Source organism: Anabrus simplex, chromosome 3, assembly GCF_040414725.1.
Source record: "Anabrus simplex isolate iqAnaSimp1 chromosome 3, ASM4041472v1, whole genome shotgun sequence".
Taxonomy (NCBI): domain Eukaryota; kingdom Metazoa; phylum Arthropoda; class Insecta; order Orthoptera; family Tettigoniidae; genus Anabrus; species Anabrus simplex.
The window spans coordinates 399,260,084-399,287,956 of record NC_090267.1 but is presented as its reverse complement, the minus strand read 5'-3'; the positions used below and the strand labels follow the sequence as shown (position 1 = coordinate 399,287,956).

Genomic DNA, 27,873 nt, shown 5'->3' with positions numbered 1-27,873 from the left:
AAAGGCGCACATCGACGAGGTGAGGGGTGAATGTCGCAAGGAAAACGATATCATCCGAAGCCACGTGGAAAGTAAAGGTGCACATACTGCAAGTACTTTGGACAGGCACGAAAAGGGAATCGATGAGTTACGAGGTGAAACTGTTCGTACCCTAGTACTAGTAGCCGGTCTCAGAAATGAAATTCAGGATATAAAAACGAATTCGGAAGATCGTAGCCGTAGACTCACACAGTGTGAGGAGGCAAATATAGCATTGTTCAGAAAGACTGATGGGTTAGCGGAACAAAGCCAGACGATCGCTGACACAGAGGTCAGAATAGTGGAACAATTTAAGGTCCACACGGGGCAGAATTCAGTGTCCAAGCAAATGCCCGACAGTAATACCGAAAGGCTGGAAGAAATTAGAAAGGATCTGGAACAGGTCAAGGCCAGGTTAGAACAGCCAGGGTCACTTCAGGACTTCCATCTCCAGTACCGAGAGTTCGAGACCCCAGACAATCAGGGCTTTCATAAAAAGGAAGGCATGTCACAAGCCGATACGACCGGACTTAAGTTTGAAGTAGGAGACGGATCGTCATCATCATCAAATGCCCTAACGACATCTGTGGTCCACGTCATCAAAATGTCAGACGACAAACTACCTAGATACGACGCTCGAGGACATATAACCCCTAAAGGCTTCATCCGCGAGATCACTAACTATATTAGTGAAAATAAAATTCCGGCGGAGCGGCAATTACGAACTGTAGAGAAGTTTTTGGACGGAGCACCTGCAATGTGGTTCAGGGCCTTCTTATACACATTCGAGGATTTCATGGGATTCCGACAGGCGTTTTTGCAAAAATTCTGGAGTATCCAAGAACAGCAAGATCTTAGGTTGGAGTTGTATTCTAGACGTTATTCAACATCGTCCCCAACTAAATATTCAGAGTATTTCGTATCCCAATTTCATAAGATGCGGGAATTAGATAATCCGGTCAGTGAGACAGAACTCATTAGCGCTATCGGGAAGCAGTTACCATTTGAGGTCCAGCGGATGATGATTGCGTCGAATATTCAGACTGCAGTGCAAGCGGAAGCTTTGTTACGTCAATTAGATCAGACCACGTATCACTCTAACCAGAGGCAACCCAGGCCTAGAGAGCAACAGATAAATAACGTCGAGAGGCAGACAGAAACTAGAACCATCAGTACTAGAAGCCAAGGAACGAGTACCGATCCAGAACCCAAGAGGATGTATGATCCAGGATGGAGACCCCGACAATGGAATCACCGAGGAGGATTTGCGGAAAGCAACCGGCAAATGAATCATGTTAAATTCCATGACGAAAGGGGATACCGTGGATATCGGAATGGAAGGAGCGAAACTCAGCCGTACCACCGAAGAAATCAGAATAACCGAAGGCCTTACACGGAGGAATCCCGTAGAGATATGGAGGATCGGCACCAAGAAACTCAGCAGTACCTCGCTGAATTAAATAAGAGGAAATGGAAGGAGGCAATCCAAAATCATGACCGAAAGGATGACAAGCCATGTAGTGTTTGGGACCGAGACGATGGGAAACCATACATAGAGGCGACGATACAAACTATGGAGGAGCTACATCAGGAGACCAAGCAATATTTAGAAGACAAATGGAAGAAGGAGGCAAATGGTGGTCACAACGGGGAAAGGAACGCGCCGATGCCACAATACCAATATAATAGCCAGCTAAATCCAAACGCCCCTAGATTCGAGGACGAACGACAACTCGGAGCTAGGAGGAAAACGACAGAGTTTCAATAAAACAGAGGATGACCAAGAAGAAGATGAGGACGAAGAAGAGGATGATGAAGAAGAAGATGGAAGAGAAGAAGAAGTCCAACTGATCCATAGGCAAATAGAAGCAAAACCATGCCCAGAATGTGGAGAGATCGACAGTGATGTCCAAGATTTCGTTAACAGGATCCACCTGATTCAACGAGAGAATGAAGAATTGAGACTCAATAACCAGAATCTGCGGGACGAGATCAGTCACCATCAAAAAGGAACGAAAGCAGTAATCAAATCATGATGAAAGTATGATGCGGATATATTAAAAAAATCTCATGATTATCACAAGATTTTTTTTTACCGAGCAACAGGAAGATGTACCCTGATGAGATATCCCCTAGTTTCATGATTTGATTTTGATATGAGAAATACAGATATATTGGAATATTAAATAAATACAGTGTCAGTTTTGTGTGGACGGGAGAATTTCAACATGATCGCGACAGTCCGGCGCCACGGTAAGCTTGTCATTAAGGGGAAGAAGGTTTCCTGGTCAAAAGATAAGAGGATTAAAATCTAGAGCTCACAACAACAGAATAATTACTACAAGGAAGTGAAAGAGTATATATTTCGGACCAAGGCCGAGCAGGTGTATCGCCAATACCGAGAATATGACGTACCGGGTATTTTCACGCCCGAGGCATTTGGTGTGGCCACGTTTAACAGGGAGAGATTTAAAACTAACCAAAGCGGTGTTGACCAATGAGAAAATTTATCGTAGGCCGCAGATGAACCAACATAAGAAAAACTCAGAGTGAACTCCAGTTAGCTTCTCCGATAACAATAATTAAATTATTCCAACCACATGATTGAATAGAGGGGATTTTTGTGATATCGTTCCCATGTTGAATAATGGTAATCGTAATAAATTAAAGTAATGAATTCGTGGAAATGACCCACGCTATCTCGCCATTGGTCGAGATGAGCACGCCATCAGGGACGCCGAGTTAGCGCGCGAAAGGTGGAGGACAGAAATTAAGTGATATTTCCATGATCACCGAACGATATGAGTTCAGAATACGACACATGAGTGTGTATCACCAGTGTATTAAGTAGGATAAAGCAAGAGATCCAACTCCGCCTGCATATGCCGATTTAGGATAACCAACCCCCTCTCCAGAAGTTGACCGCGGATGAACCCGGCGGGAAATCATATCGTCCATAAAAGTCCAGTAGCAGACCTCACAGTACTCAGTTCTTGCCAGCAGCAGTTCTTACCAGTCACCAGTCGTTATCGGTCACCAGTCGTGTCAGTCGTAATGAAGTAGTTGAGACTCTGACATGTTGACTCTGTAAGTCAGTACCTCGGGACGTATTCGAAGTCAATTAGAGCTGAAAGTACGTGAATTATTAGGAGAATGAATACGAACAGTGAAATTATCCATAGTACCGAGTGTGTATAATCAGTACAATTGTATGTTGAAATTAATGAATGTCATGTGTTTAAATAATAACTAACTAACGGAACGCCGATAGTACCTTTGGAAGGCAGTGTGCGGAGCCTGAAGTAAACACCTCAAGATAGACGGTGAATAACTATCCGAGCAGGGAATTATAGGAGCTAGGCGATGATCAAGACGGCTTGAAAATAAACCAGGAAGTGCCGATTGAAGACGCGATACGCGCCGGTTCAAATGAACGACATTTCGTCGTAATGTGTCACGACGTGTGTTTCGGGCGTATATGAAGAGTATATTGTGCGAGTGTCAGGGGTCTAGGAGCACCTATAAGTGTTTTTTTTTTGTTATTAGTATTGTTGTGTAAAATAGTGTAATAAGGTATTAATCATGGGTAGTCACCCAGAAGTGTTTTATTGTGTAAAATTTGTATTGTGCGACATGATGGACGTGTAAATCACCATGGGGCCGTAAAGCCTATATCTCCTCCGCTACGAGACAATGGAATTCTACACAGGAATGAGTACACAATTTTGATATTTAGGGGATGTTATCGCGACTAAACGGGGTTCAGTGTAAATTAATTATGGTTACTTAACATGGTCCGCTTCCCGAGTCCATGATTTTATTTTTTGTTAGACGGACGAACTAATTTATATTAACAAAATAATGGGTTAGATTAATTAATTTGAGCATTTGTTTGTTGTATATAATGTAAATATGGGATATATTTCTTTCAATTAATGCATGCTGTTTATAATACTTTGAATTAAGTTCATTTCAAGTGTTAAATTCTTTTTTTGTGCTAACCCATTTATTTGAATTTCATTCACTGCGGTGATCATTTGTATTTTAATTAGGAATAATTTCTATTAGACAGCCAGATTATGAAAGAGCCAGAGTATGGAAGATTTGTGTTGCGTACGGAAGGTCATTAAAATACTAATAATAATCATGTTTGTGAGTCGACAAAGGAAAGTAAAATAATAATAATAATAAATATTTGGGCGTGTGCAAGTTAAAGTATATTAATAATAATGACAGTGCTTCGTGAGTTAGCCAGTGCAAATATAATAATCAAAGTGGAGATGACATGTAGCGTTAAAGACTTTCATTCGCGTAGTCAGTTTGATTTTACGTAAATTTTTGATTTTACGTTTTTGGACTTTAATTTAACCATAAAAATTTTGTTTAAGAGCGATATAGGCACGTGAATTAGAATGGTCACGATATGTTAAAAGCCCAGAATGATTTGAGCCCATATTTAGAGTTGGAAGTCATGAGGGACGAATATCCGGCGTGAAATAAATTGAGCCGTATTGTTTGTAATGAGGAAATAGATGAATCTCAAGGCCTAAGATGATATAAATGCATATGCCGGTGTTATTAGTGGTAGAATCCACGCACCGAGGATTATTTTATGAATTAAATGTTTGAAGAGTTCCGATGAAAGGAAATGGACTTCAAATTTGAAGGAATAGTTTAGCAATCGCCGGCATTGGAGGTATTTGCCCAGCCGCGATATGCCATAGGTTGTGAGATGTGTCTTGGGAGGACAGGTGTCCCCATATAAAATTAACGGCAGTACGAAGTTGAAGGTACGGTCCCGAATACCATGTGGTCCCGACCAATATAAAGCAGATCTTAGTGGTTCATAACGGGATTTAACATATGTGACTAAATTCTAAAGAGTGGATATTAAAATATCATCTTTCCATTTTTAATAATAATAATAACAATAATCATACTCCAAGTGAATCTTGTCTTAAATCGAGTGCTTAGTGCCAAGCTAAATCGGAATTGTAAAAGGGGTTATGCGTTAAACATATTAAGAGCGAACTACCGTGTAACAGGCGAATTTAAGTTTTTTTTATAATAATAATAATAATAAATATTAAGAAAGGTACTTTTTTTTGAAGAATAAATTTTTTTATATTTTGGACATAATAATGATGTTGAGAGATGAAATGAAAGATTTGAGATTTTTAACTAATAATAATAATAAATAAAATATTTGAAGAAGGAGAAGAAGAATAACCAATGAAGGTACTTTATTTTTTAAACTTATTTTTTTTTGATGAATTTAATAAGAGCGAGAAGTTGAAGTATTATAGAAAGGACGATTACGGGTTACGATAATCACGATTTCCACTATTAATAATAATAATAATAATAATAATAATAATAATAATAATAATAATAAAAATATTTATGAGGAAGCTGATCATTATATTGTGCGGATAATTTAGGAGGAAGAACTAACCTTCGTTTGAAACGTCGGCAAGGGTTGGCATATAATCATCCCGGATGACAAATGATAATAATCAAATACCGGATTATAATTGAAATTAATGATAATAATAAAATAAATTGATGGTAGTCAAAGTATATGCTAATGATCAGACAGAGAATGGTAATGATATTATTTGATAATCATAGGAGGGTATGCTAGGGACAGTCATTCTGTGTCGAACTGCTCCGAACCACATGTTGGGTTTTCACGGGGAGATAGCGGTAGATACGTAAATAACCCACGGACGGCACATGTTTGCAGGGTCAGAGCAGAGTAATGAACCTTTCCGTACGTCTTGTCGTATTGACAAGTGTAAATATTAAAGTAGCTTTTGAGTTAATGAACTCTACCTGGTGTGTTTGTGAATCTGGAAATAATAGGCTAGAGTTTGTCCGTATTATAAATTCCCGTTTTTTCGAGGCGATAACATTTTCTACGGTGGGTGTCCGGCTCACCAGAATGTACATACCGGAAGTGTCTCATGTCCAAACGGAACGAGGAGACGACAGTAAAAAGTTACTGTCGTGCCTTCGTCGCCGAAAGAATATCTCCAGCGGTGAAACGTCCAATCATACGGATGTGGATTCGATCCCCAGTAACCAATTGGGACGAATTCACCAGATGTTTTACACTACCAGAGTAGTGAGGTAAAATCCAAATATTATGTCATTTATTTTTCAGGATTAAAAGTGTCCCAATGTAAATTTGTCATCATGTGTAGTATGCAAAATAAGTGAATAAATTGCTCCTCATTGCAATTTCAATAGGAAACAGCTTCCATATCTTTTCATTGTAGTTAGTCCAGTATGCCCATGGAATTTAAGTTGTCACTTCCCAGTCCTATTGTGGAGTCAGAATTTTGTATCCATGAATGAGTCGTCCCCCGTAACCTTAAATTTTCATGCCCCGTTCATCCCTGTGTTCATTTGATGCGCCGATATATATATTTTTTTGATATAAATTTTTTTAATTCGTTTTCGAACTGATCACCCCTGAGATAAATGCTAGTCTGGGACTCAGGAGGTGGGCGGGTGCAATATGATATAAGAGTTTCCAGTAAGGAAGGCTTAACATCACCGGGGCTGTTCATTGGGCTGGCATAATCATTTCGGATGTACTTCATTTTCATCATTTTCATTTTCTTCATTTTCATTGAGTGCTGAACATTAGAAATTGTCCACCACTGCGAAACTAAGACAACACGTTATGTTTCATAGTTCTTATGAGAGTGAATAAATCGAGGAATTTCGCACCTTAAATTATTTTTAAACATTCAAAATGATGTTATAAATATCATTTTAACACTTTTATAATGTATTTCCATCTATCCAGCGAAGTGTAATCTAAGAGAAAACGTTATTTGACTAAGTGACATTTCGAAATAATCAGTTTGTTGTTCTCTTTTGCTGTGGGGCTGTTCATCTATTCTAGCAGAATATGCGTGATTCTAGTTGATCATATGTGATGAGTACTTGTTCGCGAAGCATTTTCATAGGTGCAACAGTGATTTTCCTTATGATGTTACAGTTATCATGTTAAATTACCTACCACCGTTTACAAAATATGTACGTGATCTTTTCTTAATTTCTGTCGGATTGAACCAGATATTGTGTAGCTCTTTCAGTGGTATCAACACAAGTAATTTAATGTGACGCCGGGCTGAGTGGCTCAGGCGGTTGAAGCTCTGGCCTTCTGACCCCAACTTGGCGGGTTTGATCCCGGCTCAGTCCGGTGGTATTTGAAGGTGCTTCAAATACGTCAGCCTCGTGTCGGTAAATTTACTGGCAGGTAAAAGAACTCCTTTGGGACGAAATTCCGACATCTCCGAAAATCGTGAGTTGGTTTATCGTCGAAATGAAGTTATTGCGTGCTACCCTAACCTTCATCAGTCGGCAGCTACTGCGCCCACGACGTCCACCATCTTGGTTTTGATATTACGGTCTGATATATTGTAGTCGGTCTTGGTATAACGTAGGCAACGCAACTGCACACATTTTGTTTCTTTCGCCATCACTAACATGGAAACCACGAAGAAGGTGCGTACTCTGCTTTCTATTCACGGCGTTGTCTAGGTCATAGAACCGCACAGAACCTGCCATATTCTCAGCCATCTTTAAGACGGACGATGTTGTTAATTATATATGTTTTAAATGTAGTAGAGCACAGTTTAAAATCTACGTACAAAGAAACAACAGTTTAACAGTTTCTAATTAGTGCTCCCCTGATTGATCTACCCATTGCACACATTTCGTTTCTTATGCCATCACTACCATGGAAATCACGAAGAGGATGTGCACTCTACTTTGTATTGACGACGTTGCCTGGTCACAGAGCCTGCCCATGCTGTCAGCCATCTTTATTTTCACGATCACGAACTTAATAACAAGAAACGTACGTTATGAAACATGGCGGCGTGTTTCCATCCTCCTATATACAGCATTTCTTACCGGACTATCATGATATAGCGTAAGTTGCTGTCGCCTAGCGACAATCTGTCCATCAGGTCGATCCAATCTTGATGCGGCTTTGCAATTAAAATTAATTAATTAAAATTACTCATCATAAAAAACTGCCAATCGGATTTCGTAATAAGAACAAATTGTGAGATTTTCAGCCAAATAGGTCCAGTAGTTTTATAAGTCCAGTCGAGTCGAGCAAACAAATACTCAGTTTATTTTAACTGATAGCAGGAAATTTAAACTATTAAAATACAGTTGCCTTTTTTACATATTAATTACCAAACAACATGATGAAAATACAGTATAAACAATTAGTATCTGGTTGAAAATGCAATGCAATACGATTGATAATACTGGTAATAAGAATAACAAAGGGGAAAATTCATAATGATGACTGAAGTGCATAATAGATAACAGTAAACCCATTCACACAACGTACACACACTGACTCACACAACTCAGTTTTATGTACCCAGGAAAATCTTTCAGCAGGCAGATTTCAATGTATGAGAGGAAGCCAAATGTCCATTGGGAGTGTATTCCATAGCCTCGGTGCAGTAACTAGAAAAGTACGATTGTATGAATTCGTTCCATTTAGTAGAATTTCAAGTGGGGAACCAGAACGGTACTAATGTTATGGAATGAGGTAAGAAAACGAAAATTAGAAGATAGGCAAGTAGGAGTGTTTGTTGAAAGTAGTAGGTAAACACGTGCCATTATCATTAGAAAATGCCTTCGCTCATTTATGCATAGCCCTCCCCATGTTTTGAAGTATGGTGTAACATGAACGCCGTGTCGCAGGCGGAAGGTATGAAGATTTATGTGTTCGTTGAAGTCGCGCAGCTTGTTCGGCATTTAGATAAACTACCGTATCACAGTAGTCTAAAACTGGAAATAGGAGTGCTTGTATTAATATTAATTTAAGGATCGAGGAAAAGCATTCTCGTGACGATTCAGGGGATATAGAGCGGCATGAACCGTTCTACATACATTAGTTACTTGTTCCTTCCACGTCAGATTCTCGTTGATGAAGATTCCAAGATTTATTACGTTCTTAAGGCATGGTACTGCAGTGCCATTGATTATAATTGGAGCAAGATTGATACTGCTTATTACGTTGCCTATGATAATACTTTGTGTTTCACGAGGATTTAGGATTAAGTGACTGTTTTTAGAGTAAGCGGTAAACATCTCAGTATTTTAGTTAATGTGCTGAATTGCTTCGATAAATTGTTTTAGTGGTTTGATTGTATATCGTCGCTTCACCGGTAAAAAGGTTGTAATCCACAAAGCTCTTCCTATCGATTATTCTCCTTAAGACTGGTCACGCCTCTCAGCCACATATGGTTATGCAGTCCATCAGAACAAATTTTGTTGTGTTCATTTTCCTATGCCCATGTGTAAAGGAAAATTAACCTTACTGTACCGTACTATACGAATGTATGCTTGCATTACGTATTTACGCACTCCTATTGTATAATGCATGTTAGGTTCATTTTCGGTTACTCGTCGGCATTGGAAAACGAACACAACGGACATTGTTCTGATGGGCTGCATATCCATATGTGGCTGGGAGGCGCGACCAGTCTTAAGGAGAATAATCGATAGGAAGAGCTTTGTGGATTACAACCTTTTACCGGTGAAGCGACGATATCTTCAGATCGTCTGATTCCTTGGCTGAATGGTCAGCGTCGAGGCCTTCGGTTCAGAGGGCCCCCGATTCGATTCCCGGCCGGGTCTGGTATTTTAATCCCGTGTGATTAATTTTTCTGGCTTGGAGACTGGTTGTAGTCATGTTTTCCCAACACTCTCTTCTTCATATTCAGACAACACGCCGCACTACTAACCTGCACAGAAACACGCAATAGTGATTACATCCTTCCACATGGGGTTGGCGTCAGGAAGGGCATCCGGCCGTAAAACAGGGCCATTTTATTTCTTTATTTATTTATTTATTTATTTATTTATTTATTTATTTATTTATTTATTTATTTATTTATATGTGTGTGTAAGACAGTTTGCACTTGCGACCCCACAAGGTGTGGGAAAAGTACTAGAAGAAGAAAAAGAAGAAGAAGACTGTGTATCTTCAGATCACCCGCATATAAGCGGTAGTTACAATATTGAAGTATGGATGATATAATATTTAAACACTCCCAAATGACACTGACTTCTCAGCTACCGAGCTCGATAGCTGCAGTAGCTTAAGTGCGGCCAGTATCCAGTATTCGGGAGATAGTAGGTTCGAACCCCACTGTCGACAGCCCTGAAAATGGTTTTCCGTGGTTTCCCATTTTCACACCAGGCAAATGCTGGGGCTGTACCTTAATTAAGGCCACGGCCGCTTCCTTCCCGCTCCTAGCCCTTTCCCGTCCCATCGTCGCCATAAGACCTATCTGTGTCGGTGCGACGTAAAGCAACTAACAAAAAAAAAATTCTCAGCTAGTATCAAATCTATAACATTAGAAATAGGAGGAGAACAATTAATCAATTGCGCCCTATATCTCGGCACAAATGACAATATACCACACTGACGGTCGTGGTCCGAATCCCGGTGGAAACTGAGTTGGCATAAACATGTAGTGACAGGAAGTGCATTTTGTGTTAAACCACTAAAAATAACCTGGAATGACTGATATGAAAATTAATATTTGAGTAGAAGACATACTGGGAAGAATATTAAGCTACGCATGATTACAATATTTCCACGCAGAGGATGAATTTCGTGAGGGCTTCTTTCTTTGCAGGCATTCCCAGATTTGTTTCTTGTTTACTTCTCATCATATATTTCTGCTCAGTCATTCTCTTGAGTACCATTTCAAATAGAAAACAAAAATCAACTAGTGGGGACTGAGTGAATGGCTACTTGTTTTGAATCACACAGCTGTCAGCTTGCATTCGGGAGATCGTGGTTGGAACCCCAATGTTGGCAGCTCTGAAGATAGTTTTCTGTTGTTTCCTATTTCCACACAATGGAAATGCTGGAGCTGTAGTTTAATTAAGGCCACGGTCACTTCCTTCCCTGTCCTAGCCCTTTCCTATCAGATCGTCGCCATAAGACCTATCTACATAGAAACGACATCAAAAAAAGTAAAATGGTTAAATTCAAAAAGTCAGCTAATGTAGGGATCATCGATACTGGATGAGAGGTTTACTTCATCTCCTTCCCTGAGAGGCAGTAATCGTGTGTCACAGGGAACAGGAGCCCGAGTAAGCTGTACCATCACACGCGGCAGGCTTGTGAAAGGATGACAAAAATAAATCCTGAAGAGGGCGGATGGTGTCACGCATCTGTCAACCGGAGCACAAGGCCGTAGTGCTTTGTGGGGATTTAAGGGTAGGGTCGAACAGAATTACAATCCTATGGGCTTGAATAGCCAATGTCCGACTCTTTGGTTGAATGGTCAGCGTTGAGGCCTTCGGTTCAGAGGGTCCCGGGTTCGATTGCCGGTCGGGTCGGGGATTTTAGTCGCCTTTGATTAATTCTTCTGGCCCGGGGACTGGGTGTTTGTGTTTGTCCCAACACCTTCTTCTTCATATTCAGACAACACACTACCACTACCAACCACCACAGAAATACGCAATAGTGATTACATCACTCAATGTAGGATTGGCGTCAGGAAAGGCATCCGGCCGTAAAACAGGGCCAAAGCCATATTTGCTACAAAGTTTGCACCCGCGACCCCACAGGTGTGGGAAAAGCGGTAGAAAAAGATTAAAAGAAGGGCTTGAATAACCCCAATATTCTGATTTACAACAGGTATTAATATTATTATTATTATAACTGAGATGAACATTTTCAGAATCGTTAAATTATAAGTCAAGAGATAACTTGGTATGTATCTGTGTACGTGTCTGGCTCCATGGCTAAATGGTGAGCGTGCTGGTCTTTGATCCAAGGTTTCCCAGGTTTGATTCCCGGCCGGATCGGGGTTTTAACCTTCATAGGTTAATTCCCATGGCTCGAGGACTGAGAGAGAGAGAGAGAGAGTGAGTGTGTGTGTGCCGTCTTCACCATTAGAATTCATCATAGGTAGGGCCCTATTCCCATAGACGTGCAGGTCGCCTATACGGCGTCACCTCGAAAGACCTACACGCATGCGCAATTCATCGGCTTGACTGCAAACTATCGGATACATAAAGCGAACTACATTCGTTCACAGTGAACGGGACTCAAACCTAGTAACCACGGTGTCTTAACGATCATTTCCACTAGGCAAGATGTTATAGTAATAGTAGGTGGGGATGGGACATTATAGAACCCCTAAAACTACGAAGAATAATTTCAGTTAACGGGCACTATGAAACATCGCAGTACCTCTAAATCTGCTCATTCTCAGGACAGCCGACAATGGAGACCAGTTCCTCTCCGTCTCCTGAATACAGAGGTGTAGAGCCACGGCTACCGGCTCGGTTGTGGGGTGGAATGCAGAGTTCTAGAGCAACCGAGGCCAACCCGTCTCTGCACCTTCTTCAAGAATTCTTGGCGAATAGAACGTCTGAAGATAGATGTAAAGATATGCTACATACCTGACTTCATACTTCGTTAAAACTTTTGTACAGGACATCACGGGCGTGATGTCTACGTTGGCGGTGTTGCTGCAGGCAACACACAGAAACTAGATAACTTATCGAAAGAGACTTTCAGCCTATTAGGTCGTGTTACGTACATTTAGTACGTGTTGAAGAGATGTTAAGTACAGAACAAAAATGGCCAACCAGACACCAGTGGGATCCGAACCCACAACCGACGCGAAATCGGGAGGTTGTGTGTTCGGATCCCACTGGTGTCTGGTTGGCCATTTTTGTTCTGTACTTAACATCTCTTCAACACGTACTAATTGTACGTAACACGACCTAATAGGTTGAAAGTCTCTTTCGATTACAATGTAGTCGTGAAAATTCAATATTCATAGATAACTGATATTCCTTATTATATAATTTGTATTTTATATCAACAATCTAAATCCAACAGATTCCCGTAACACATATCAGAAAAGATATGATTGCCATCTAGCGCCGAAGAATTGAACTGATAACATAGTACAAAACGTTTTCAGTGTTTCCAAGTTACGCCAGCTATTGCCTGTAGCGCTTCAACGGCAAACTCGCCCAGGGTAGGTGTTACTGACCTTCAGTGGCATGGTGCTAGTGTGTCGCGCTTGGTCTCGTGCATTATTTGCCGGTTACACACAAAGGCTAAAAGTGTTTTTCTTCCTTCCTCTACACTCCACAAGCATGGCTTCTAAATTGACTGGCGAAGCATTCTCCCATGATTGTGACTGTTATAGGGAACCATTAAAACCGTTCTTTATGATAATGTGCATTAATAACAACAACAACAACAATAATAATAACAATAAGAAGAAGAATAATGTTATTTACTTTACGTCCCACTAACTATTTTTACGGTTTTCGGTTTTCGGAGACGCCGACGTACCGGAATTTTGTCCCGCAGGAGTTCTTTTACGTGCCAGTAAATCTACCGACACGAGGCTGGCGTATTTGAGCGCCTTCACATACCACTGGACTGAGCCAGGATCGAACCTGCCAAGTTGGTGTCAGAAGGCCAGCGCCTCAACCGTCTGAGCTACACAGCCCGGCAATGTCCATTTAGTAAGGATGTCTGTCTGTTAGGTCATCAGCCCAGAGGCTGGTTGGATCCTCAAATAGCACCACCAAAGGTTATGTGGTTATAAGGAAACCGCAAAAACCAATGGCAGCACTAAAATGAGGCGTACTAGGCAAGACGAGGAGTGAGGTAGTTTGCCATTGCTTTCCTCACTGGGTCAGAAAGTGCTATTGCAGCACGACTGACCCTATGAGCAATACCTTTCATAACACTCAGATGCACTAGTCGTGTTTTGAATGTCATTATTCAGGACCACTCATACCCCAGCAGCTTCCATATTGTCACAGCCATGGATGAGACAGGGACTTCAGTGAAAGCTACACTTTACTCTGGCCTGCGCCAAGGGATGGATAGCAATATTATTTCGAATGTACGAACAAATCCTGAATTAAAAGACTTAAAGACTTATTCACATGGAGGCTTCTAAAGGCACTGTAATGTATCATAGTATACAGGATCACAATGGATGTGTGTTAGTGAAAAATTATCACGACTCTTTCGCTTGCCATGTTCTTTTTTTAAATGAAAAAACGTCTGGACCAAACATATTCTCAAGAATATGGATAGTTTCATTGTTCTACGCACGCGTCGTGAAAATTCTAAAAATCACGTTGCATCCATTATTTCTCTAGCGCATTTGGGAAAAATGGGAATAGGCTTCTCATTAAGCGAGCCATTTAAAAAATCAACAGAAGCTGTGAAAAGAAACAGAACGACGAAATGATTTTAAGTACCACTATGTCTCACACAGCTTCTGGAAAAATCTTCAAATACAGTACTTTTCTACGCCCATTGTTACTATTCTTCGTATAATCTGTGCATTGGACATTGTAGTTGGTAATTAAAAATATTATTATTTTATATTTGGAAAAAATATATTTTCTCATCAAATGTCAGTAGAACGCTCCAAGGAACGTCACCCTCTCCAGAACTCTCTCAGCTTCGAACCGGCAACACCCAGGAAATTAACACGTCATGCCATTGCGTGACAGTAAACTCATTTTAATGGCAAACCACTTGGAGTTACGAAAGGAATGCATATCGCCATTTGTACAGGACATTTAATTATAAATTCAGTAGACTAGCTATCCTCGTTTTCTGAAAAATCTAACGGTTTGCTCTTTATTTTAGTTGTTATCTGTTATAGCTAGGGGCTGCCTGGCCGAGGCGGTAAAGGTGTGCTCGGTTCGCCCGGAAGGACGTGGGTTCGAAACCCCGTCAGAAAGTCGTAAAATTTAAGAAACGATATTTCCACTTTCGGAGGTGCATATGGCCCTGAAGTGCACCCAGCCTACACCAAAAATGAGTACCAAATTAATTCCTGGGAGGACAAGGCGGCCGGGCATATAGCTAACCACTCTACCCCATCACGGGCCGAGGTTACGAATAGTGGGGGCCCTTCCCTTCCACCCCTCCAAGGGCCTTCGTGACCTGTACGGAGATGACTCTGCTTTTCTTCTGTAATTGCTTGCACCAAAATTTAAAGCACATTTGTATATCAGTTACCGAATTCGGCAAGAAATACGTTAAAACCCTGTAAATTAAACTCATATTGCAGAAAATAATTTATTTATTTAATTTTTTTATTTTTTATTTTTATTTCTTTCTTTCTTTCTTTCTTTCTTTCTTTCTTTCTTTCTTTATCCATTTACCCTCCGGGGTTGGCTTTTCCCTCGGACTCAGCGAGGGATTCCACCTCGAACACCTCAAGGGCACTGTCCTGTAGTGCAAGACTTTGGGTCGGGTATACAACTGGGAAGAAGGATCACTACCTCACTGAGGTGGCCTCATCCACTATGCTGAACAGGGGCCTTATGGGGAGATGAGAATACTGGAAGGGATAGACAAGGAAAGGGGAAAAAAGCGGTCGTGACTGTAAGTTAGGTACCACCACTGCATTAGCCGGGAAGAGAAGTGAGAAACCACGGAAAACTACTTTGTGGATGGCTGAGTGGGGGGATTGAACCCTCCTCTACTCAACTGACCTCCCGAGGCTGAGCGGACCTCGTTCCAGTCCTCGTACCACTTTTAAAAAGTTCATGGCAGAGCCGGGAATTGAACCCGGGCCTCCGGGGGGGGGGTGCGATGGCAGCTAATCATACTAATCACTACACCACAGAAGTGGACAGATAGAATGTAATGATCAAAATTGGAATAAATTAAAACAACATGAAATGTCAAAGATCTACACATATAAAATAACATGTCCTGACTGACTAATTCATCATCGCCGAGCCAAAACTACTGGACAGAAGGAAATTAAATTTTGGGGATACATTTATATCACAGTGTAGTTGCTCACTAAGAGAGGATTTCGGGATATTCCATCGCGAAGAGGGGTGAATTGTTTAAATGAGTATATTTCAAAATCTTGACGGTTTAGAGGCGTAAATATTGGTATTTGGAATCTCCTTCAAAAATAAAGAAACGCGTATTTTTTCGTGTTCTGAAAATCCTCTTAAGGGGGTGAAAAAAGGTAAAATATGGCTTCAATTATTTTTATGAGGATACTTATACAGGGTGTTCCAAAAAGACGCCGACAACGCTTAGTACGTTGTGCAGGAAGGCAAACAGATCCGTTTTCAAGAAGGAACCCATATCCAGAAACGCACGGCTTGGACGCTGTAGCCATCAAAGTGTGAGATGGGCGTTCGTTCCGCATGTCGTCAATAAACCCAACATGAATACCACATTGGACTCTTTACATATGGGCTTCGAACTGTGTACCTCCTACGTCATTGCAGAGCCTACATCGGTGGTGCTAAGCCTCACGCACATGACCCAATACGTGCAGTTGTCTTTGAAAAATTTCAATCGCTCCCTGGACTCAAGCAATAAGGTCCTCCGCTGACATTACAGGAGTGTCATACACCATACTCTTCATACTACCTATGTGGAACTGTCCGGCTTCTCTTAATCGTCTCTCGATGTCCGCGAAAGTGGAATGATGTGGGATACGTCTGTTTGGAAAACGTTCCGCATACAATCTTGCAGCAGCTCTACTATTGCAGTCCGCTTTGCCGTATCCAAGCACCATGTCGGTCATGGTGCGAACTGGTACATGTCGCACTGTTGTTAACAACATTACTAGCGCTGTGAAGAGGAGGCGGACCTCCTGTTGATTGAATCGGATAATACGATTACAGCGCTCCTCCGGAGACCTCCGGTAGTCCTCCGATTGAATTCACTGGCGGAAAATTCAAATGCTTTGATGTGGGCAATGTTGCAACGGTGATCTTAGGAGGAATTACAATTTAGATTTCAGTATTAATTCCACAGATGCATGTGTTCCCCTACGTTTGTCATTCAAATGATGTAGTCGTTTCAAGATCGCCGCATTATTTGTTACGTTATGAATAACAGATTTTGATCTGCTGACGTTCAGTTTGCAATAGGTGCAGGTGGATAGAATACTGTAGATTGAATATTGGCATATATTATACCGTTGCAAATGCGTTAACAATATTATTAATACTGGTAGTAAAATAGTTTAAGTGGTAATTATATTCCATTGCATGTAGACATGTATTATATACGATGTTCTTACATTAATTATACTCGTAGCTCATTTATTACGGAACAGTACATCCGGTTCCACGGCTAAATTGTTAGCGTCACAGGGGTCCCGTGTTCGATTCCAGGCTGGTTCGGGAATTTTGACCTTAATTGGCTAATTTCGCTGGCGCTGGAACTGGGTGTATGTGTTTCATCCACATCACAACGCGCAGATCGCCTAAAGACGTCAAATCAAAGGACCTGCATCTGGTGAGCCGAACTTGTCCTCAGACACTCTCGGCACTAAAAGTCATACGCCATTTCAATTTTTACTAAAGAGTACGAACTGGTTGAAAGTGGTTATATGCTGTACCGAGCTGAGTAGTTCAGACGGTAGAGCGTTGGCCTTCTGAGCTCAAGCTTGCGGTTTCACTTCCGACTTTGCTCGGCGGTACCTGAAGGTGATCAGGTGTACCGGCAGTAGCGCCGATTGGGAAGTAGAAGTAGGGGGGCAAAAAATGTAAAGACAACAAAGTACCCCAGTTTGTGGGATATAGCGGGGGGGGGTATATATGTTATACATTAAAACTGAAAAAAAAAAAGCTACTAAATGGAATTTCGACAGAGAGGTAAAGATTCTCAGCCTACCAACTTACCTGTGTTGATAATATTTATTTGAGATTTTGATTCAATACTATACAATAAAACTTTCACGAGAGGAACAATATTACACATGTATTACAATTAAATAGACGTACGGCGTGATTATATAATTAAAATCATTTAGTATTTGACTACAAACTAAAAAAAAAACTAACTGACACTAAATAGACTGCCAGACTAACGAATGCACGCGTACCCTTCCTCACAGCACATACAAAGTCTCCACTACAGTACTCGCTGTGGCGCTATACAAATCGGTTAACCGCGTGAACGACTTTGTTGCGTATTTCCGCTAATAATTTCGTTATTAATAAAAGCAAATAATTAGCTGATAAGACAACAGGGCTTGTACAAATTGCTTGTTTTAATAATTCCTATAATTCCTTGTTTCATTCAGCTAAAATGGAATACAAATGCAAAGTTTTCTCCACAAAGTAGGGGGGCGACTGTCCCCTCTCGCCCCCCCCCCAATCGCCGCGACTGTACCGGCACATGAAAGAACTCCTGTGGGACAAAATGTCGGCACCTTAAAGTCACAGAAAACCACATAAGTGGTTATGGGAGTATAATAATAATAATAATAATAATAATAATAATAATAATAATAATCCTTCCATCAATTTACCCTCCAGGGTTGGGTGTTCCCTCGGACGCAGAGAGGGATCCCACCTATACCGCCTCAAGGACAGTGTCCTGGAGCGTGAGACTTTGGATTTTGTTATATGTCGCACCAGCACAGATAAGTCTTATGGCGACGATGGGATAGGGAAGGTTTGGGAGTGGGAAGGAAGCGATCGTGGCCTTCAGTTAGGTACCATCCCGGCATTTTCCTGGAGGAGAAGTGGGAAACCACGGAAAACCATCTTCAAGGCTGCCGACAGTGGGATTCGATCCACTATCTTCCGGATGAAAGTGGGTTCGAACCCCACTGTCGGCAGCTCTGAAGATGGTTTTACGTCGTTTTCCATTTTCACGCCTAGAAATTACTCTCCTTAGCCGTTCCTATCACATCGTCGTCATAAGACGGCATGACGTAAAGCAAATTGTTACAAAAGTAATCGACAAATGAAACACGAACGATAAATGAGAATGTATATATTTCCTATATTCTCCTTCGTCATACTTATAAAGCAGTATTTACTATGTCGCTAGCACGTCCGTTGCGCACCACGGATGGAACGGCAAGCGAGGCACACATTCAGTACTGTTGCTCCGTCCTCCGCTCGCCCTCCGCTCGCGTGCCGAAGCACCGATTGGTTTCCCAGCAACAGTTTACTACCGGAGAATACCGGAGGGAGCGCTCACTCGCACTACCGATTGCAATCATAGGAGCAACTGCTCCGTTCCCAGCTCTATTCGCAACAGTAGCTCCGAGTGTAAGGACTTAGTGGGCTGTAATTTCAAACTTACGTCCATGAATGTAGGCGCCCTATAAAAATCGTTACCTACATAAACAAAAATTGATCTATACCACCGATATTCCATACAATACCCCTTAACAAAGAACGTATAGTCATTCAGAATAATTAATGCATCCTCTCATTTGTTATCAAGAAAATGCAATTATATCGACATATAATACATACCCCATATACCCTGTAGGTATAAACCCTGTAGATACAACAAACAATATATCTAAACAGGTTCAGTTGTTTCTCAGAAAAGTGCAGGCCCTACCTGTGCAGAACTTACACAGTACATACACTTCGTTCACATTATTATTATTATTATTATTATTATTATTATTATTATTATTATTATTATGGAAATATTCCCATTGTATTGGCACTAGAATATAGTAGTTTCAAGATAAATTTGAATTCGCTTTTAATTTCTGGACATATGTAAAAAACGCGAAAGACGTGCAGAAGTAAAGGATGATTATTTACGAGTGGACGGAGGAGTTCAAGCGGTTCAAGTCTGTAAGTGCTGCGCTGTAAAACATGGCACAAACAACTCGTAAACGCCGGTCACACGGTGTAGGTGGCAACGCGTCCGCCTGTCACCCGGCGGCCCCGGGTTCGATTCCTGGCCGGTTCAGAGTTTATTTATTTAAATTATTAATATCCCTGGTCTGGGGACTGGGTATTTGTGTCATCCTTAACGTTCCTTTTATCACATTCAACACTTTACACTACCGCCATTTACATAATACACGCAGGTTTCCTCACATATGGTGCAAGTAGAGGCAAAAGATCTTCAAAGGTCGACGCCCCGAACATATAGCATTAAAAAAAGTTAAAGAAGGAGTGTAGTTTCGCGCAATAATAGCGACAAGTTATAAATTCATATGAGAATGCTCGTTCATTCCTCCCGTATGAAGTTCACACTACGCGCTTGTCATTCAATGTCTCTCTTTTTTTTTTTTTTTTTTTTTTTTTTGCTAGTTGTTTTACGTCGCACCGACACAGATAGGTCTTATGGCGACGAGGGGACAGGGAAGGGCTAGGAGTGGGAAGGAAGCGGCCGTGGCCTTAACTAAGGTACAGCCCCAGCATTTGCCTGGTGTGAAAATGGGAAACCACGGGAAACCATTTTCAGGGCTGCCGACAGTGGGGTTCGAACCTACTATCGCCCGAATACTGGACACTGGCCGCACTTATGCGACTGCAGCTATCGAGTTCGATCATTCAATGTTTGTACGTAAGAATGCTATCTGTATTATCGTCCAATAATAAGGGTACCGGTATAAACTGAGGGACCTAGTTTCTCACGATAATAGTGACAAGTTATAAATTCCTGTGAAAATGCTCGTTCATTTCTCCCGTACCAAGTTCACACTACGCGCTTGACATTCAATCGGAGGTTCTGTTACATAATTATTATGTTTGTACGTAAGAATGCTATCTGTAATATCGCCAAATAACTAAAGTATTAACGGAGGGGCGTAGTTTATCACATTAACAGCGACAAGTTATAAATTCCTGTACAAATGCTCGTTCATTTCTCCCGTACCAAGTTTAAACTACGCGCCTGTAATTCAATCGGAGGTTCTCCGGAGGCACCGATTGAAAGCGCCCGGAGCCTCCGCTCCGTAAACAACCGCTCCGTTAACAGCGCTAAACGTTACTGCACTGGCAGACTACAGTACACAGGTAACGCAGTAGGACTGTGTGGAAGAATGTAGCGCGTGCGCAGGTAGCTATGTTATTAGGCTGAAGTCGTCCATCCGCAGTGCACAGAAGGTTAAAGGGTTGGATATCTTCCGTGTTAAGACACCAAATCGGAAATAATTTTCAGAACCGTTCTCAGGCTTCGACGATGTCCAACGCCCAATCCGTTCATTTCCGGACAGGGGCTACTTCTTGAAAACCGATCAGCCCGTCATCCCGCAAAACACACTAAACCTTGTCGGTGTTTTTTGGGGACACTCTGAATATCAAAAAATGAAGATATTACAGACATGAAAATCTCCTTTAGAAAGAAAGAAACACCTATTTTTTAGTTTTCGGAAAATCCACTTAAGGGAGTGAAAAGAAGTGAAAACGCGGGTGAATTTTAAAAATAAGTAAATCTATATATATATATTAAAAAAAGACTGAAGATGTTACAGACGTGAAATTTAGTATTTGCAATCTCCTTTGAAAATAGAGAAATACCTACTTTTTTGTTTTCGGAAAATCCACTTAAGAGGGGCAGGGGAGGGGGGGTTGAAAAGAATTGAAGGAGTTGAATTATTTTCATAAGGATACTTTTACTTTAAAAATGAAGATGCCACAGATGTGGATATTTATATATATAAGCAATAGGCACCCACTAACGATGGGTTTCAAAAATTTCCACCCTAAGGGGATAAAACGGGGGGGGGGGAGGAAACCCTAAAAACCAAAATATTAATTCCTCCGAAACCACTGACCAGACAAAGTTGATATTACACTCAATGATTGCTTATTTATGTACTGGATGTTAAATATGACAGGATTAGAAATAAATTTAGTCCTTAAGGGTAAAATGGGGGTTAATACCCGAAAACAAATATATTCCTTTCTCTGAAACCGTTTGGCATACAGGGTGGTTCCTCCTGTATGTCTTAGATTTTCAATAAAACGTAGTATTAAAATAATGCACCCCTAAGGGTTTTTGACTGGGTATGTTGGCTGACAACTTAAATATTCACTTTTCTTCAACAGTTTGACATATGGGCTTGACATTTCACATAATGGCTGTTCTATATATCTTAGGTTTGGATAGTAAGTGGTCTTAAACAATACTTCACTAATGGGGGAGGGAGGTTGATTATGGGATGAGGTCTTGATGACATAAATATTCATTTCTCTCAAATCACTTTGCATACGAGTTTGAAATTTCATATGACGATTGCTCCTATATGTCTTGTATTTTAAACAAAAAGTGGTCTTAAAATAATACATCCCTAATGGGGGTTTGGCCGTGAGGGTAAGGCCTAAGAACACAAATATTCATATATCTGAAATCGACTGGCATGAGGTTGGTAAGGGTAAGGGTTATTCTGCCCGAAGGCATGTCCGAACCTCCGCAGAGGTGTTCCTGAGCCGGAGTTTACGTACGGTAGGGTGGCCAGTTCCTTTCCGCTCCTCCATTCCCTTACCCCCCCCCCCCCCCCACCAACAGCGCGTGGCAACCCATCCAACTCCTGACCACGCCCAATGTTGCTTAACTTCGGAGATCTCACGGGATCCGGTGTTTCAACACGGCTACGGCTACATGAGGTTGAAATTTTACTTATTGTTTGCTCCTATATATAATAGATTTTTAAATAAGAAGTGGGCTTAAACTAATATACTCCTAAGGGTGTTTGACTGGGGTAGAATGTAGCTGACAACATAAATACCGGTATTCATTTCTCTCAAATTGGTTGACATACCAGCTTGAAATTTCACGTGATAGTTGTCCTATATGCCGTAGATTTCAAATAAAATGTGGTATTAAAAATAATACGCCCCTTAGGGGTCTTGACTGGGGGTGATGTCCGATGACTAACATATTTATCTCTGAAATTTAACATACGAGGTTGAAATTTCACATGATGTTGCTCTTATGTGCATTGCATTTTAACTAATAGTTGGTCTTAAACCTACACTTTTTTGGGATATTGACTGGGGATGAGTTCTGATGACGTAATATTCATTTCTATGAAACCGCTTGACATACAAGGTTAAAATTTCACATTATGCTTGCTCACGTATGTTTTAGATTTAACAAGTAGGTCTTAAAACAATACACCTCTAAGAGCTTTTGGCTGCGGTGGTGGTGGTAGTTGGGGGGTGGGGTGACGACTTATGGCGAAATTATTCATCCCTCCAAACCATTTGAAGTATGAATTTGACATTTTACAAGATCTTTAAATGTTGTAGGTGTCAAATATGGTATAATTCAAAATATCCCTCGTATAAGGATTGGGATTATGTAGAAGTTGTTGAAGTTGTAAAATTAAGTCTCCACAACAGCCAAGGTACTCGACCGGATTTCCGACTCCTTTCCTTTTTTGACAAAGAAATTTATTTGTAAAATTCAAGGGTTTAACTGAAATAATATTGAACTTGAGACACAACTGGAAGAACTTTTTTTTTGAGACTGTATCCATTAATGGTACCTACAAATTCTTGTGCGGACGTTGAATGTATAATATTTAAGGATATAATCCTCTTACATTACTAATCAGTTTCCAAAAGCTGAACACATATGATTGGCCTAAATAATAATAAATGAGGTTTCATTCGATTTTTATCAAATATCGGTGCTGCTCTCTACACACATTAAATTCTATATCCTGGATTTTAAATAAGAAGTGGTCTTCAAACAATACACCCCTAAGGAGTTTTGATTGTGGGATGAAGAATGATGACAAAATAATCACTTCTATGAAACCGTTTGAATTACGAAGCTAAAATTTCTGATCGTATCCTAGGTGTTAAATAACAGAAAGTTTGAAACAGAAATTTAAATTTAAATGGAGGTTAAGATCCGAAAACAGATATATTCATTCCTTCTTTCGAAACCGTTTGACGTACGAAGATAAAATTCTAAACAGCGGTATATATTTTAAATCCTAGGTGTGAATTAGGAAATATTTTTAAACACCCCAACCCTTAAGGCGTTAAAAGGGGTTATGTCCGCAAACGAAATTATTCATCCCTGCGAAATCGTTTGACGTACAAATTTGTAATTTTACGGGAAGGTTCTTCGCTTATGTCCTAAATGTAAAATATCACATACTTTAAAATATGTATGCTCTAATGGATTTAGATGGAGGTTGACTATGAAAAAAACAATATCCATTCTTCCGAAACCTTTACAGACACGATGTTAAAATTTTACATGAAGCGTAGTCGTCTTCTATATCCTAGATGTTAAGAAATATTTTTAAAACATTCACTGCCTAAAAATCATTCATTGCTTCATTACTGTTCGACGTAATGTACGGTTCAAATCCCGTTACAAACATTCCTTAGTAATTATTATTAATATTAATATTAACAATATTAATAATTAATAATTATTACTATTATTCTTAATTTTACTATTATTATATTTTGTATTCAATACTATCATCTGATTTCGCTATTTATTCATTATTTATCGCTCGCTCCATGTCATTTCATCTGTTATGTGCCATATATATAATGTGTGTGTGTGTGTGTGTGTGTGTGTGTGTGTGTGTGTGTGTGTTATCATTAAGGGACTGTGTATGGGATTTGCTGCTTAATGTAAGATTTTAATTTATTATGTGAACTTACGTTTAAGAAGTTGCGTTAGGTGGTGTAATACTATTACAATTAGTGTCGAATCATGGTTCTACCCCATACGTCACTGCTTTCATTGAGAAACGGGAGATGCCGTCAGGGAGTTTACGCAGCCGGCGGTTATTTAAACATCAGGTGCAATGCTTTGAAGTTTGGCTTGAGTGAGGTGACGGTCTGTTTTAATCATAACGTAGGCATAAAACCATGTGACAATAAGAATCTATAAAAGGGCTGGTATCCTATAGCGGTCATTCATATGGTAGTGACCAGTCAGATGGATGATGAGGACTCAGTCGGTCAGTCAGTTGGTTACGCAGTCTTCAGTGATCAGATGTACTAGATGTTCGGAATGTGTTCCGTATATGTGTTCGGTCGAGTCAACTTGTGTCGTTTCGGTGACAGCCGAAGATAGAGTCTTCGGAAAAGGAGAATAACAGTTCTGATGATGATGATGATGATGATGATGATTGTTGTTGTTTAAAGGGGCCTAACAACCAGGCCATCGGCCCCTAATGGTACGAAATTTGACGAAATGTAGTGACAAATTAAAAGTCCAAAATCCTCCACTGACCATAATTCAAAACCTGAGGATGAAGAATGAATGGATGGATATGAATTTAAAACAATCAGTGGATCCGACCCGCAGTGCCTCACATTCACAGAAAATGACGGAAAACAATAGTATTACTGACCAAGGGACTGTTTCTAAAGCACAATACTGAATCTATGATGCTTGCAGTCTGAAGGGGTCCAAAATTCAAGTCATCGGCCCTCATATTGGTACTTATCGCTAGGAAAGTAGAACCATGGTATTTGTCATGGTGCGGTACTAATCAAAAGTAGCGTAGACTGGCGGTATTCCGCACATTATGGTTCTACTCACAGATAATGAAATTCGCACATGTAATACGGATCTATGGTGTTTCAAACATTGCGGCGCCATTTACAGGCAACGCAAACCTATGGTGTTCATCACATAAGTGTACTAACTACAGGGACTCGTACTATCCCGTAGTGTTCCTCATATAGTGGTTACTAATCATAGGCAAGCCAGAAGCATGGTGTCGCTCATATAGTGGTACTAATCACACGTACTGTAAAAGCCGACAGTGCACTCTAAGTGGGGGGCTAACCGCACGGTGTTCCGGCGTGCTACTAATCACAAATCTATTTGGTACCTAACATAGTGGTACTAAGCGCAAGTAAAAGCGACCCATGGTGTTCCCTGCGTGGTGGTACTAATCACAAGTAGTTTCATGGTTCTAATACAATCATCCCTTTGTCGCCCCTTTTGGTCGCCTCTTACGACAGGTAGGGGATACTGTGGGTGTATTCTTCGCCTGCGTCCCCCACCCACAGGGGGTTGTGTGTTTGGTCCGCATGTGGTATTTTATTTCCGTCAAGTCTGCCGGCAAGCCGGTTAGGACCCTCCTATCCACCACCTGGGAAGCGATACGTGATAATATCACCTCTCCTCCTGCTACGCCAGCGTAGTAGGTTCGTTGTAACAGTTCTGTGGTTTACGTGTAAAGTTGATTGAACAGTGTGGTTATATATTTAGGCCATGCCATATTTCGTTGGTGAAGCTAAAAGGATAAGTCACCAAATTAGGTTTGAGATACCTACAGTTCATGCCATTTCCAAGGAATACGTCACAAGAACACTTAAAGTGCCCAAGGTACTGTAATGTGAACCAGTGAAGGATAAATTTACTGTACAGATTTTAAATTTCCGGTCAAGAATATTTTTAATTTAATGCCTATAGCTTCATTCCATTATAACTTCAGAGTTTTACATCGTAATTTCAGTATCACAGCAAATCTCACTATTTCATTGTTTTATTTCATGGTAAAACAGGTAGTCCCAAATTATAGTTGGGAAACAAACGTCAAGATTCTTTTTCCAAAAACTATTCTAGGTTATGCTGTCAAAGTAAGCTTATTACCCTAAACCAGGGCCTCTCAAACGCTCAAAATATCACAGGTGCAAACTGAGGTGCAGAGTTCCTGTGCACAGTACATCGGTCCCACTCCGCTCGACTCGGACCAACGCTTCGTCTCTGGGCTACTCGGCCAAGCTCGGCTGAACTCGGCTCGGATTTGGAGCGCTACGGAGCTAGTGAGGAAGAGGGAAACAGGCGGACTGAGCGAGACGGCGCTATTGCTCCAAATCGAGGAGTGGGGTCTGCACTCTGCTCAACCAAGCGAAGTCGTCTTTTCCTCCGTGCACAGTGCAATGCGCTGGTGCATGTACCCTAAGAGGCCCTGTCCTACACCCTAGAGATATTCAAGGCTCTCATACTATTATTGTTACATTCATTTGTAGCTGGCGCCCATCATCAATTAAAGTATTAGTATTTCTGGTTATTGTATGTTTAAGTAGTCAGATAATTACAAGGTGAATGGCCAACAGCAGGGCATATTTTATGTGGAAACCCGTGGGTAAGTACAAAGTGGCACCATATAGTGCGATAATTAAGTATTTTATTTTATCAACATTTAAGTATTAGAGTTATAATCACAGTACAACATTTAAATTTCAGAGGTTGATCGCTTTTACATCTTAGATGTTAAATAAAATAGGATGTTAAAACATTTCTTCTGCGCCGGGTTCAAATGCATTGTAGATAAGAAAATGAATGGTAATTCCCCCAAAACCGTTTGTCATACGAACTGAGGGTGTATTTCACAGGCTCACTTGACAGTAGACTCTCTAAAATGTAAAAATTTTGAAAAATAAATTTCAATTTTAAACCGTAGCTAAGCACGGGTATCTGAATAGTAATGAATACAGAAAAAAATAATTGAATCACTTCATGGTAGACCACATTTTTTGTTCAAATGGGATCGTCTGCGCCTATTCCCAGGTCTCTTCATGGAGCGATAAAAAGTTGTACACCTTCCAAAACACAGAAGCGGCTCATGGCAACATAGAGCTGCTCGTGGTTTTATACCAGCTTTGACAGATAAATCTCAATCCCAGAGGGAGACTGACCAGTAAGCTACTGATGGTAATTGCGAAGGCCAAAAGGAGTGGGAACTGCAAGTGCACAAGTTGGAATGAACAAAAATGCAAACAATGTATAAACATGTTTGCCGGGTGCTTTCCATCCGCAACGTCTTAGTGTCTGCTTAAATTTGCTACGAGTTGCGTGGCCATGACTCCGGCGGGCCACTACCTGAGATTGGATCCATACAAAAAGTTTGTTCTCACATCTAGTGGGAGTAATGAATCACTCTGTATTTTGGTGAATGCTGGGTATCTCCTCTGGGACTTATTAAAGGAGTAAAAACATTTTTCATGTTAAGAAGCCTAGTTTGCATGCTCCTGACTACTTCGTCGTTTTCAGGGTTTCCAGAGTGTATTAGAAAAGGTCCAACAATGATGAACTCTAGCAAC

General features: G+C 40.7%; 1 protein-coding gene across 4 annotated transcripts in view; it reads left to right on the top strand.

Moving 5' to 3' along the window:
* LOC136866431 (glutamate receptor ionotropic, kainate 2) overlaps positions 1-27,873 on the top strand; it is a 274,181-nt gene that overhangs the window by 101,251 nt on the left and 145,057 nt on the right. The window lies entirely within an intron of this gene.